At 40.7% G+C, this 15360-nt stretch overlaps 1 protein-coding gene across 1 annotated transcript in view; it reads right to left on the reverse strand.

The window, feature by feature from the left end:
• The window catches only part of LOC119893551 (zinc finger protein 469), a 202108-nt gene that overhangs the window by 85146 nt on the left and 101602 nt on the right, over positions 1-15360 (reverse strand). The window contains exon 4 of the mRNA XM_038705779.1: positions 4237-4289. The gene's annotated coding sequence lies outside the window, so the exon portion shown is untranslated. The remainder of the gene's footprint in view (positions 1-4236; positions 4290-15360) is intronic.

A 15360-nucleotide genomic window follows, 5' to 3' on the forward strand; every position in this document is an offset into this window, starting at 1 on the left:
TGGTATCCCACCTGAAACCCATCCATTACATCTCCGCCTGTTTACTAAATCCCGGCAACAATTCCATGATATAATTTTCATAAGCTATAAATCAAACCATACTGTCACACCATTCAACCATTTGTGTTTATCACTGCTTTTAAACGCTATAATATTCTTTTTGGGGTACATCAATGGTGATAAATGATTCAAAGTATATATTTAATTAATGTTTAGAGTTGTTAATATTATATTATTTAATATGTATTGATAACCGCATTTGATGAATAAGCACAGCAAAGTGCCTGAACAGATGGATGCATAATTTGGCAGAACACATGTTGTAGGCTACCTGCCGAGATTTGCATCCACCTATTTTCTCAGCATAAAAGAGCGTTACCACACGCAAGGTGCATGCAGTTCTCGGCAGGCATGCAAAATTCGGTACAACGCTACCGGAGGTAGATTGTGCCTGACTTGACGGCGCTGTTTTCATACCCCGTCCCTGCAGTCGCCTGCAGTTAACAAAGCTATCCTTATTAGCTAGGCTCCTTCCACGCTTGCTAATAACTTTTTTGAAGGTGGGTCTCCGACATTAACAGCGTTAACAGTGTTGAGCAGATTTGTGCAGCGGTGTTTATGATAATAACCATTTAATTCACAGTGTCAATGTGTTTGCGAGAGAGGGTGGGGGTAGTGGGGTCGACCGAGTGAGAGGAAGTGCTGAGCGAATAGAAAGCCTGAATCCCTCCCCTTCCGGTGGACCACCATGGGACCTTACTTCGGAAAATATATGTACGGTAGTCAATGGCAAGAGACAACTATAAGAGGTATAAGACTGTGAAAATACATAATTGCAAAGACCACAAACACAAAAGTCGAGTATGTGACATTGTAACTTTTTTCTCTCAATGACTGAAGCTAACGCATTATCTAAAGATATAGTTACCCTTGATGGCATCGCCCTGGCCTCCAGCACCACTGTGAGGAATCTTGGAGTTATCTTTGATCAGGACATGTCGTTTAAGTCTCACATTAAGCAAATTTCAAGGACCGCCTTTTTTCACCTATGTAATATTGCGAAAATCAGGAATATCCTGTCTAAAAATGATGCAGAAAAACTAGTCCATGCATTTGTTACTTCTAGGCTGGATTACTGCAATTCCTTATTATCAGGCTGCTCGAAAAAGTCCATTAAGACTCTTCAGCTGATTCAGAATGCTGCAGCACGTGTTCTGATAGGAACCAGGAAAAGAGATCATATTTCTCCGTTTTAGCTTCTCTGCATTGGCTTCCAGTAAAATCCAGAATAGAATTTATTTCCTATGATGCACTGAGCTCCTCTCTCCTACTTTCTCTCCATCTGTATGCAACCTCATCCCATTATTGCATGTTACTAACACAACTTCTCCCCTTTCCGGTAGTCTTGTGCTTTCTCGTCCCTCTCCTCTCTCCTCCTATCACTTCCTGCAGGTATTTCTGGCTCTGGAGCTGTGGAGTCTGGATCTGTGGTTGCAAGTCACCTGCTGCCCCTGTGTTCCTGCTCGACACCCTCTGCTACAACAACTATTGTTACTAGTCCTATTGTTATTATTGTTATTATAATCATTAACATTACGATTGTTATCATTAACACTACTATAAATATCTGTACCATGTATAGCAACATCACCTTTACTGTCTGTACCTCTGTGTGTGCATATTGTGTAGGCTGCCTCCCTTCCCTCTCTCTCCTTCCATCCCTCTCTTTTTCTCTCTGTTCCTCTCCTGCCCTCTCTCTCTCTCTCTCTCTCTCTCTCTTGCTCTCTCTCTCTCCTTCACCCCCGACCGGTCGAGGCAGATGGCCGCCCACCCTGAGCAATGGTTCTGCTCGAGGTTTCTGCCTCTTAAAAGGAAGCTTTTCCTTGCCTCTGTCACCTAGTGCTTGCTCTTGGTGGGAATTGTTGGGCTTCTGTAAATATCATCACAGAGTATGGTCTAGACCTGCTCTTTTATGAAAAGTGCTGTGAGATAACTGTTGTTGTGATTTGGCGCTATATAAATAAAATTGAACTGAATGAAGCTAACATCAAAGAACTAACATGAGAGGATGATGTGATACAATGACCGAGAGTTGTTGGATTAAACACATCAGGTGAGAAATATTTCTGCTAAGTTATCTAATTAGCTGCAACCAAGCAATAAACGTTAGCTAGCATTACCGCGCTAACATGTTGGTGACGTATATTGTGCGAGACGAGAGATGTAGTTCATTGAACTGTTTTCAAGATGTTTTCACACAAAACGACATGTAACTTTACTGTTTTACAACAAACTGCAACTTTCTTGAGGGACAAAATTATCTTTTAAATTGACAAACATCATATGTGTAATTCAGGGCACAGTTCAAACAGGATCAAAAAATAAGTTGTCTTGCGCCATTGACTACCGTAAAGATTTTTTCTGAAATATGGTCCCACAGGGCGGAAGCGGAAGCGAGCGACTTAGGCTCTCTGTATGCGCTGCACAACGCTGCAATCAAAAACGATTTTAAAATGGGTCAACAAATATATGTGGGCAGCCCGGCCCAAGTAAAGCCTATGTGTGGGAAATACTGTCACTATTTCATCACACAGATATGAACAGACAGGACAAATATTTTATAAGGTGATAGATTCAGGTTTCACAAAATGGAAAGGATTTGATAAAAATATTTTTTTAACTGACAGGGAGCAATTACACAAATGTTAATGAGGTAATCAGAAATATCTGGACCCAAACATTGTGTGCAGAGAAGCTGTCAAAGTTTGAGGACCTCAGAGGATAGAATCATCCAGCTGAACAAAAATGGGGAACATTCCCAGCTGAAACCTCCTGCACCTCCTACAACAAAAATTAGCATCTAAAAAAAAGCAAACATTGTAACTTGGCTGTGCATAAAGCAGTTAAAAGCTAACAGTCGAGTTTAACTGCGGAGACCTAATGCCCTCGGCAGAATAATAAATGTGATGGATTTGGTGAGTGCTGAGAAGGATCTTACATTAGGGGCAGAGCATGGCTAAGCCTTAGGGAGAGCTAAGGAGCCAGGCTCAAAAGTGTCCTCACTGCCTCTGACGTTCTTTAACCTCTTTTGTGGCTTTGAAACCTCATGTCTTTGGCCTCCAGTCACTCTCTATTTATGCAAGAAAATAAAGAAGAGAACGCTGCCCCTCCTAAATCTGTAAACTGCAATTAAGCTAAATTCCAAGTTTATTTCCAAATGCCGTCCTTGCTCCAGACCATGTGAGAGACTTGAGTCTAAAATTATCACACTTTGGTCAGGAGGCCAAGACGAAGCCAGCGCTAGGACTGTCTTCTCACTGGCCACAGGATCACAAAGATGCTGTGGATGGCTGAAACTATTGTAATAATCATTTAGATTACCATAATTGGGAAATGTATCATTTCAAATATCAAACTCTGTTTAAACATCTTTTGAAGGAGGTACTGTAGTATATGTGACTAAGAATGTATGATCAAATGTGCCACAGGGATGAAAATGTTTACAGGTTACAGCTACAGATTCCGTAAAGTAAAAATAAGTGAAATGTAGAGGCATGGTAATGACATCTTGACAATGAAATTGCTTTTGTTTATCGTTTTATGTTCACTCAGCCCCCTGAAAGCTAAATGACTTGTGCAGTGAGACTGCTTAACTAAAGGCATCATGTTGGTTTAAAGGTTTTATGTTAGCCCTTCTAACCAAAGGTCTGACGTGTGGAGGCAAACAAAAAGAAGCCCACGCACTCCAGCACGTCTCTCTCTCTCTCTCTCTCTCTCTCTCTCTCTCTCTCTGTCTGTCTCTCCATCATGTGTTTACACATCGGTAGAGTAAGTGACAGGGCTGTAATCGGAAGTCTACAACCATGTCATTTGGAAGACTGTTGTCTTTTCCTGGGAGCGTGGTGGTCAGCAGAGAAAAACAAGATTTACATCTCACAGGGAGGGGCAAAGTGTCAACCATGCATTATCCCCTATTGGCTGTGGTCAAGGATGGGCGTTAACATGTGGGAGAGGTAGAAGAAAAGATGCAGACCAGTTTTCACCCAAGGAAGAAATTTTTATATCAAACACTGGGGAATCTCGTAACTTGAAAAGAAAAACCATATGCCATACTATTCTATATGGGGGCCTGTGTCACACTATTACTGCTGTTGTCATGCCATGTGTACTGTTTTTTTGTGAGTCACCAGCAGTTATAAACTTTAAAGGATCAGACCAGGTGTGTGCAATACTTACTGGTGTTGATGGCGTCATTTGTCAGTCAGCCTTTATGTGAAAGGAAATGCCACCTATAAACAAAAGAGTAGATGTTGGTAAATAAGGTTCATAAAATGTCGATCTGTGGTCTTGGAACGGGATTAGGGGTATTTCTGAGGCTATTTTGTGAACTCTATATCTTTGTTTTCCTTTGTGATTGCCTTTGATATTGGAGCAGTTTTCCACTTTCAATTGGAAATAAAAAATAACAACCAGCACATAATTAAAACTTCCTCTATAGCGTTTTTATTACAGTTTTATTTATGTCTTCACAATGTTTACTGTTTATTCTTTCTCAAAGTATGAGAGGTTTACCACCACAGGCCTTCTTTCACCTCCTGGAAAGAATTAGACAGAGAAATCTGGATTGAACTATATTTCTCATCGAGTTCTCCCAAACCTGGTAACTTTGTTAAAAGGACCGGGAGATACAGACTGAGATCTATAGTAAGCTGATTTTTTAACAATAAAACTAAATTAATGCAAATACTTGAAGGTGATCTAAGAAATATACCACAAATGAGGCATGTTTAGGTATATCTGTTGAAATGAATAAACCGGCATTACCTCAGAAAATCAAAAACACACAAAATATAAAGCTTCTCAGGACTGATGTCTTCAGACATCAGTCCTGTCTGAAGACAGAAATAGAGCAATACATTCAGAAATATTGTAATGTTCAAATTAATGCACAACAGTGCCTCATAAATAGTGCATGCAGGGCTGTTTGGCATCTGGCACAGCATGGCAGGAATATCTGGGATGATATGAGAAATATTGTTACTTCCTCAACTTCACCACAGTATTTCCATTGTTAATCACCAGAAAAACAAGAGTTGCTTAAATTCTTCACTGCATTCATGAAATTCAATAAAGACGTTTTTTATTTGCATTGACATTTTGGATGGAAAAACAGCTTTTGACTAAAGAGCAGAAATAGTCAGATGCCCCAGCAGCGCCGTGCCCTGTTTTCAGATGAATCCAGTCAGACAGACACGCTTAATCCTACACAGGTTCAAAGCTCCGCCAGTGCACATGTGGCATCAACCTGAACAGATTTAAAGAGAATCAAAAGAACAAAACCCAAAGAACAAAAGAAGTTAACACGACTGTGAGTAACGTATTGATGTGTGTTGTGTCTCTGGGAACTTGCATGACTGCTTATTTTTACCAGCCATGTGTGTATGTATGTGTGTATTTGCTATGGTAACATAATTCACATTTCAAATTCTCTTCTCATCAGTGATTGCTGACTAAGATTTAGCATTGCACCACATTCACTCCAATGACTCACACAATTACAGAGTGACCCTCCCCCCACCCCTTGAGACTCACCAAAGAGTGCGTCATCCACCAACGCAGGACGCTTACTAAGACCAAATGGTCACTGAGGAGGCATTCACACAGATTTTGTAACAGCAAACCAAGATATGCAAATGTGCATACACACAGGCAGACTTTTAACATATCTCAGATATGAACCAAGTAAACCCACTGCCACTGACTCCTCACAAAGAAGCCCCAAGGTATCTTTCTCCTAAAGAAAATCAAGAGTCGAACCCTATCCATCCATTAGGGGCAGCTGTGGCTCAGGAGGTAGAGCAGGATGCCCGTTTATCGGCGGTTCAATCCCCGGCTCCTCCAGGCTGCATGTCAAAGTGTCCTTGGGCAAGATACTGAACCCCAAATTGCGTCTGGTGGTTGTTCCGCCAGTGTGTGAATGTTAGTTTCTATTTGAGCACTTAGGCTCAGTGAATGAATGTGTGTGAATGGTGAATGCAGATGTAGTGTAAAATTTACATTAAATGCACCATATGAGGCTAAACTAGACATGAAAGAGCAACTAAAGACCTGTGCTTTAGAAATATTCTATATATGGTCACATAATAATATAAAATAAAATAATGTTTTTGCTTTAGTTAAGAGCATAAATACCAACAAGAAGACAAGCTTTAAGATATTTTAGTACCCTGTTGTGCAAGTGCAGAATATTTCCCATGAAAATCAGACTGCACTCAACTTAAAGCACAAAGATTTTTTTAATTACCAGCTGAAGCCATGTATAGATTGATGATGTATAAAAATGATTATCCTGTATGAAGAGTAAATCAAGTAGACTAAAATACATTCTCAGCAATACAAGCCAAACACACATTTTTTCATGTTCACAAGGGGATCTCCAATATCTGTGTCACATATTTAATTACATCCCAAAGTTTTTATATGACTTTCATCTTTACAGTGCATATTAAACAGCGCACTCTAATAGCTGGACATTAAAATTTAACCTTGGTTTAATGCTTTGCACAGTATTTAATGTAGGAATTTTAAATCACACCTCTGCTCTTCTGTGTTTTTTAGTTTACACCTGAGCATACACACAGCTGAGCACTTGCAACTTATGCCCATTAACTTTCTTTCTTTTCTGGGACCACCCCAGGATGTAAGCGTGTGAGGGTAAACATTTCTCAATGAATTCAGCAGGGGAAAGCGCTGCTGGAGTGTGGCTGCATTTTGAAGGCCAAACAGTGCTATACTCACTCTAAACAGTCAATGTGAGAGCTGAGGGACTCTCAGAGTTCAGCACAATGATGTAGATGTACACATGCAAAAAAAATGGAAAAGAAATAGATCAACAGGCTGTGTAACAGCTGCACATGTTTTTCTCTCAGCTGATATCATGCAAAGAAGATTTGGATAACCACTCTGTATTCAGAAGAGTCTAATTACTCTTTTTTGTCTCATTTGTTGACCTAGATTTATGATTCTGTGTGGAAACATAGTCAATCTAATCATGAAACAAGCATCAGCTGTGAAACTCATATTTCATGTTGGTGAGAGACATTATGCCAATATTAGGTTTTTCCACCACAACAGGACTATATGCCTTTTTCAAAGAAGACATTCTGACATGCCATAGCAAGAAACACACAGGTGTAACAAGTGACATTAATAGGTTGTGAGAGGCAGTGCACTTTTTCACAGTGATCAAAAAAACAAGTTAATTTAAGAATTGTTATTTCTGTATGTGGATTTACAGACTTCCGAGATTAAAGTTAAGTAAAGTAAATTTACGAGAATAAAACCTGGACATCCACTGAGATTATAAAGTCAGAAATTTGCAAGAAAAAAATGTGATCCGGTGAGTGTACGCCAAAATCCTGAGTAGGCTATTTCCTTATTGCTAAATGAATCCAATTTAATTTGATTAGGTCATCCACTGCAGAAATAACGCACAGCAAGCGGCGGCGTCTGTGGTGTGATGAGGTTGATCCAACCTTGCAAAGTGAATTAATGTGGTTCCTTGACCAAAATTAATTTTATTTATAATCTCAGTGAGTATCTAAATTTGTTTTTCAGAAATGTATGACATTAAACTCTGAGTTATTTCTAAGAATATTACCACACTTCCCAGGCTCAGTTTTTTAAAAATGTTTTTACCTACATTCAGGCTTGTCACCATTTTTCTGTTGACATTTTTGCGAAAGTAGCTAAGAAGCTAGCTAGCTATGTAAGAGGACTTCTCCTCTTATGCCACCTGCTAAGCTCTGAACTGTTTCTCCAATCACGGAAAACACAATAAAAATAAACACAATATACTTTTTTCAGACATGTCATAGCAGGAAAAGCACGGGTGAAACATTTTTTTTTAACAATAACCTCCAGCATGCACATTATCAGGAAACTGGAGATAACTCACTCATGTAATATAGTCGCTTTTAATGTTATCAAATACACCTGTACTTTTCCTGCTATGACATGCCAAAAATTAAATTTGTAACCCCCAAGTTTAGAGCTGCTGGTTTGGATAACTAACATAATTTGAGGTTTTGTGAAATACCCTGTTCACATTATAGCACATAAGTGCTATACTCAAACTTTTCCTTCTCCTTAAACAACCAATTATTGTTTTTACAATTTACAACTTAAAAATTATAACTGTTTGTGTACAGTTTAATAACTAGTTGTTTTCCCCTGCTTCCAGTCTTTATGCTAAGCTACGCTAATTACCTCACTCTTACTCATACACAGTGTTCAGATATGACAGTGGTATAAATCTTCTAATCTAACTATTTTAAAGAAAGCTGATGAGCCCTTTTCTCAAAAAGTAAAAAAAATTCTTTAAAGTAAGGCAACTAAAAAAGGTTCTAAAGGCTTGGGTAAGGATTTTTCAATGATTAAATGATGAAAACATTTACTCACTTGCTGACATGATTTAGCAAGTGAATCAGGGTCATTAAAGATAAAGATTCACCTACTGTGAACGCCACACCTTCGCCACAATAATTATCTGGCTGACACAATAATTATGTCTCTTTCACATAATTAATCTGGAAGATGTTTCAGATCCATGACTGATCTCTAATGTGAAGCGATTCATTAAAAGGTATCAGCCCTGTTGTGTTTGGGTCTTACTGTCTGACACTCTATGCTGTCTCTTTAGGTATGTGCAGCATCTTTATTCAGATTCCAACTGTCATTACAAAAACAAAGTGGAATGGAGAAAGAAAAACAGTGGTACAAAGTCAGAGGAATGGGATTAAAGTATTGATTTAACAAATAAACCAGGAGAGCCAACAGATGAAAGAAAACTGTTTTGTCACTTCCTCGCTGGGCAAATAAACAACCACACCAGATGTCCCCACTTCTCATTCACTCAGGCAGTTTTTCAGTCCCAGCCTCCCTCTATTCTCTCATCCAAAGCAGAACCTGTATAATCTGTGCCTTTCCCAGTTAAATACAGCATCAAAAACAAATATCCACATGTCATCGCCATGAGCAATAATGAATCACACTAAACAGCATGTATACAAAGGCACATTTCAAAAGGCAGAAACTGCCTCACACTGTACAGACGTCCCCTACAAATCTGCCACACAATTAACAAAACTCTCACCCAAGCAAAGCCAGATATGTTTGACTCATAAGGAATGGTTACTGTTATCCTTCAAATCAACCACCAGTGACTCACCACTGTCTGGATTGCAGGCTTTTAATGACCTACAAGTTTCCCATAAGCGTGATCTAGCCATGACCTTTCTGTTACATTAGCACCCCATGCAGACCAATAGAATCAGATGCATGGACCATTGATACCATTCTTGACTTGGTCCAAAATTCTTTCTGGAAACCTTCAAACACACATCTCATTATAACTTTAATGCAGACAGTCTGATGCCCTTTCCTTACTGCGCACATTCACGCCACCGCATGTCTGTTAGAGCAAAAACAGATGGATATCTAAAGAGTTCCAGGACAGCATTTACTAATGTTTTTTTGTTCTTCTGGGGCTCCTCAACACCTTTTAACTGTCCATGACACTTCCACTTATCATTTATATAAGCAAACAGGCCACACAGCACACGCATCTCTCAGCCCCCCCAAGGGCCCTAGCTGCATCTTGTGAGCTTCCAGGCTCTCAGTCCAGATAACACAAACCATCAAAACACTCTAGTCCACAAACCCAGACTCCAGCCCCCTGGCTATGCTTTGGTTAACCTCTCTATCACGTTAAAGCCTCTGGGCCCTGCTGTTGTCCAGACACAAACACACAACCTACACAGCCACAATCATAAACACAGAGTAACAGCCAGACTGCAGTACTGCTCCAGCCAGGCGCACACCAGAACAAAAATACTGATGTTGTCTATTCGTCACCGGTCAGTCACTAACCATTCCCCAAGACATAAGTAGACATACACATCCAAACAGATGTGTGTGACTGCTTTACACTCAGCTTCTAAACAGCTGAGCTTGCCGTCTCATCAGGCGAGGAAGAGATCTTGTATCTGTCAGACAAATAGCAAAACAGATGAATCTCTGAGGGCATATGAGAATGAAAAGTTATTTCCTGGACAAAACACACATACACACACACACAAACACACACTCTCACACACGCACACACTAAAAACATTATAGTTCTCCAGTGCCAAAGAAAATGTCTGTGCCCATAAATATGTGCCCGAGAAGATTAAACGTACTAACAACAAGTTGGTCGGACAGCAACTTTTCTATGAATGAGTGATAGTTTGGCAGGACTGCGTAATTACTAAACACACAGGACATTATCTATCATCCTCTCCAAGTCTCTGACTCACAACAGTAAAGCCTCTACAGAAGGGAAAAAACATGTTCAGAGAAAGGTTAGACCCAAGATAGCTCTTATATAGTTGCATACAAAGACACTAAAGAGAGACAGAGAGAGAGAGAAATCCAGTCATACATATAGTATCCATACATGCAAATACATTACACATGCAATATTCTTGCTATTAAACAGATGTGCATTCCACTATCAGATGTGGTTTTGAGAAATCATTTTCCTCTCATCCAGACTGTCAGGCATGTGGTCCTAGGTTTGAAAGCTCTCCAAAACTTGCATGATGTCGGCCTTACAGCTCCCAGAAAACAAAGGACTTTCCAGAACAAGAGGGAGGAGAGTCAGTATTGACTGGCAGTTGGCCTGGGGCATATTCATCGTGTTATCTGCTGAGAGGGCCAAAGCCCTTTAATTCAGTTGTAAAATGTTTTTGCTGGTTGTTTGAAAGGCACGTCCTGTTGAACAGCCATCTTGCTGGTCTCACCACTCACATCATACCCAAACCACACTGATCCCCATTTGAATATCTACAGGAAAGTCGATAATCATTCCAAGACAGATAATCTTTAGCGCATACGTAATGTTGTCAGTCGTTGCATGCCTCATTGGCCACTCCACTGCGCTTTGCTTCAGGAGTTTTGTTTTTGTCTCTCATTCTTAAATCTCCTGTGTGACCTTTATCCTCTCTGCTCTCTTTTTAATACCACCGCTTCATCAGCTTTGTTGATTAGCCGTTCCACGACGGGGCTGTTAGACAGTCTAGACTACAGTAGATTGAAATGGGAGTGCACGCCCTACAACCACACTCACACTAATGTGTAATCTCTGTGTGCATTGTGCCCCGAGCAGCTACACACTGTCTGGGTGGCTGTGGTATTCCACCACTGTGTGTCATTACAGCAAAGCTAATACCACTCTGCACACACTCAGTGTCCCGCCATAAGTATCTGTATACATACACACATGAATGCAAATACACCTCAAACCACAAGCATTTACATTTTAGCTCATTCATCTTGTTGGGGTGCACAGGAGAGGAACACCCTGACCTCACCATTCACAGACACACCGACACTCACTGCTATACTACTGAGGGCCCCCACCACCACACACACACACACACACACAAACAGACCATGTGAAATTATTCAAACTAATATGACCCTGGAGACCCTGAACAACTATAACTCAGGCACAGCGATGTTATCTAAAATCCATAAAGTGCTCCTTGTTAGCACCTAATCAACTCCTCATTTATGGACCCAGGGAAAAGAAAAACACCCCTTTGGGGTTTGAGCAGACGAGCAGTGAATGCACACCTTTAGAGAGATTAATTTATTACTCGCTAAGTGGAGGGCTAAGCAGAGGGCACAATGCGATAAAACAGTGAAGGGAAACATAACAAGAACAAAAATGAGCCATTGCTGCACACTGAAATATGGGATTTGGGTTGTAGGAGTTGGTATTATCAAACAGAAACACTCTAATGCACGTAAACACACACACATACACACCACTGTGAGTACACATGTAATCATTTGCACTCACAGACCATGAGGAACAGTCCCGTCTTTATCCCTGTCTTTGGCAACAGTCACTTCCTCAGGATACGGACCAGTTTTGTTTAACTTCAAACACTGCCTCTCCCTAGTTCCTGCCCTGTCCTGTTCCTTCCTCTCTACCCTTCTCTCTCACTCTCTGTCTGTCTCTCAGGATCCCCTATTATTTGTTCTGTCTTTCTCATTTTCCTTTTTCCTCCAAAGAACCCTACAAACTTAAACTTAAACAGGAAGAATTAAGAAAGGAAAGAGTGACAAGAGGAGGAAACCACTGTGCTTTCTAAATCTGCAGTAGACAGCCAGAGAGAGGGCCTGAGCTGCCATTGCCTACTGCTGTCTTCCGCCGAGTCAAACCAGTACCAGCCATAACTTATATCCTTACCCCAATACTAACCGCAGACTCAACCCCAAATTACCATCTGCCAAGCATGACAATCTTGCAAGCCCACCCACAACTCCAGCGATGCCGCTACCTCAAAGCAGGACGAAGACTGACAACTACCACCTCTGCCACATTCAGCACACTGTAATCAACCAGGACTCAGGCAATTATTGTGTGTGTGCTTCTGTGTGCTTTCACATAAGGATGTGCATGGTAGTGCACACGCAGGCATGTGTGTTCATTTAACAAACTGAGATTAAAATAGCTGATAAGCAGGTGCTGGTGTCGGCCCACTGCATATCCTCTCAACCGTTGCCAAAGTATAGAGTCTTTTCCACCGCAGCATTTGATAGCATTGCTGCCTTTGGCTACACTATCAAGCACACTCAGGTGGTACGGTAGAAGCTACATGATCTTATCTTCCTTGTTAGGGTCTGCCAAATTTGTTGTGAAGCGACGACAGGTATGTACTGTAAGAAATAGAAGAAGAGGAACTGAGCAGGAAACTGTGGCTAGATAACAAATCCCACTTAATCAGCTCATCATCCTGCTGTAGTGAGTCTAAAGAAAAAGAGAGCAGAGTTAAAGTTGTATGTAGTGTCGTGCCACTGTGCATCATGCCAGGCTGTAATTAAGATGATTTAAGGGCTGTTAAATGCAATCAATCTGCCCGAGCATTATGCCAGCATGTGATCAGTCACAGCAGGGCAAGCCCATCATCTTGATAATGAATCTGACTGGCTTCATCTATTGTGGCATCACAATTGTTGTCATTAGCGATGTCGTCAATGTCATCTGTTTCTAGCCCCCACCCCCTCCAGGACAACAGCTTGGCAGCAGATTGGCTGAGATGTTGGGTAGCTAACTTATAACAGTAGGCCGTCAGATTTGTTCCTGGAACTGAGAGGAGGGTCCGTTTCAGCTTTATTTTCTTTTTCTTTGCTTCCAGCTGAACACGTCCTGTTGGATTAAAGCAGGTGATTCATTCCATTTGCTGAATTCATTGTTTATCTTTTGAGTCAGGTCAGGTTGCTGGGGATCACATTTGGGGCATTTATAGTATGATACTCCAGAGTAAATGGCTTACTGTACAGTTGAGATGTGCAATGTTTATGTTACTGTGTTTCTACTGATGGAACATAATATGAGGAAATTATACTTCAGTGGAAGATGTAATTAGAGAAAGTCAATTGCTGCCACAAAACAGATCATGAATAAGACATTAAAACACTGCTTGAAACAGGTGTATGAACAAAGGATATATTTCATATGTCACTTGTTCGTAGAAGAAGCTTGCACTAGACCCTTTTCACGGAAGACATTTTGGCACAGTAGAAAAAACACAGGTGAAATAATAAAATGAATAATGATTGACTTAGCTGCTTCAGTATCAGGGTCCTGGTACTGTGCATGCAGGCTCACTTGCCACACACTGTCATGACTTAGTGGGACACGTGAACAGAACAGAGTCATCCTTATTGTTATTAGTATCACATGTGCTTTTCCTACTATGACTAGTCAAAATGTCTGCTGTGAAAAAGGCCTATGTAGGACTAAATCATTGCACCTTGTAAATTATATTACTGAGTCCACTGTTATTCCAGATTATGATGAGGTGAGGGTTGGTTGAACAATTCATAGGATTTTCTGAAAATGTACCAAATAAATCTGTTTACAGTGACAAATTTCTTTATTGCATTTATAAAGGTTTCTCGGCCAATGACTCTCATCTGTCTGTCTTACTGTGTTAACTTACTGACACACAGCACTTCCCAGAGTCAGAAAATGTAACGAATGTCTTTGTTCTGTCAGCATCCATTATCTATAACTGGTTTTCCCTTGCAGGGTTGCAGGGGGCTGGAGCCGACCCCAGCTGATGTTGGGCGAGAGGCGGGGTACACCCTGGACAAATCGCCAGTTCATCAGACGGGGACAAACAGCCATTCATGCTCACATTCATACCTACGGCAATTTGGTGTCACCAATTAACCTGCATGTCTTTGGAGTGCGACTGAGATTTTGCATGCAGTTTATCTTCTGTTTATGGGGTTAGGGGCAGCTCTGTTCAAAGCCTGGGAAAGCCACCTTGTCCAACACAAAGAGTTTAATGCTTTGTACATGGTAGCCTATGAACTGCTTCCACCAATATCAGCTCAGGTCTCATGCAAATGCAAGGTGGACTGGGTGTTTGATTTCAGCTCTGTGTTAACAGTGCATCTAGTCAATGCCATTACACTATCAAACTGACAAATATCATAAATAATAACATCAAATCAAATCAAATTATTTGAAAAGCAAATATATGCTTTCACTCTAAATATCAGCAACCTGTGAGGCCTTCACAGCCCTCACCAGGCCCACACCTCTGGAGGGGTTGCGCTGACAACTGCAGTCTTGGTGCTTAGGGCTCTTGTAAAACCAGGGGGACCTGTCTGCACTATATAAAAGACATCAGTAAGGTCTCAGTAACACTGAGACTGATCCTCTCAAAAATAACAAGCATGACCTCCTACCTCCTAACATGGGATTTCACCACCTACCCATGGCACTCTGGTAGGATTGTGTTAGTAAGAAGGCCTTGATCTGTTATGTGTATGTGTTATAGTATGTTATTTTACCTCTGTCCAAAAAAAAGTGCAACCAACAGTATTTCACTCCAACAGGTCTGGACTATTTCAAAAGTCAAAATGTTTCTGCCAAACTGAACAGCATTTAGAAAGAGAATGCAATTCAACTGTATGGCTTTTCCAAAATGTTTCTACATTTGACTATTTTTTATAAACTATCTAGGCCTGGAAAATACAATTTTAAAATGACATGACTTTTCCTGATTTTAGAAGACTGTGGGAACCCTGGTAGCGCATTCAGGTCTGGGTGTATTTTTTATTCAGTCATGCTGATGTGAATGGCTAATGTTTGTGTCTTGGCTCTACCCCCAGTGAAACTGAGATGAAAAATGAGGAGAGACAGCAGGCTACCTGTTATCACTTTAAATATTTTCTTTCCACATACCCAGAGTTTAAGTTCAACAAATGACGGCAAATTAGATTAAACACAGC

This window comes from Micropterus salmoides, unplaced genomic scaffold (genome assembly GCF_014851395.1).
Source record: "Micropterus salmoides isolate LMB-PRFRI ecotype aquatic unplaced genomic scaffold, ASM1485139v1 Ms_hic_scaffold_8, whole genome shotgun sequence".
NCBI classification, from domain to species: Eukaryota; Metazoa; Chordata; class Actinopteri; order Centrarchiformes; family Centrarchidae; genus Micropterus; species Micropterus salmoides.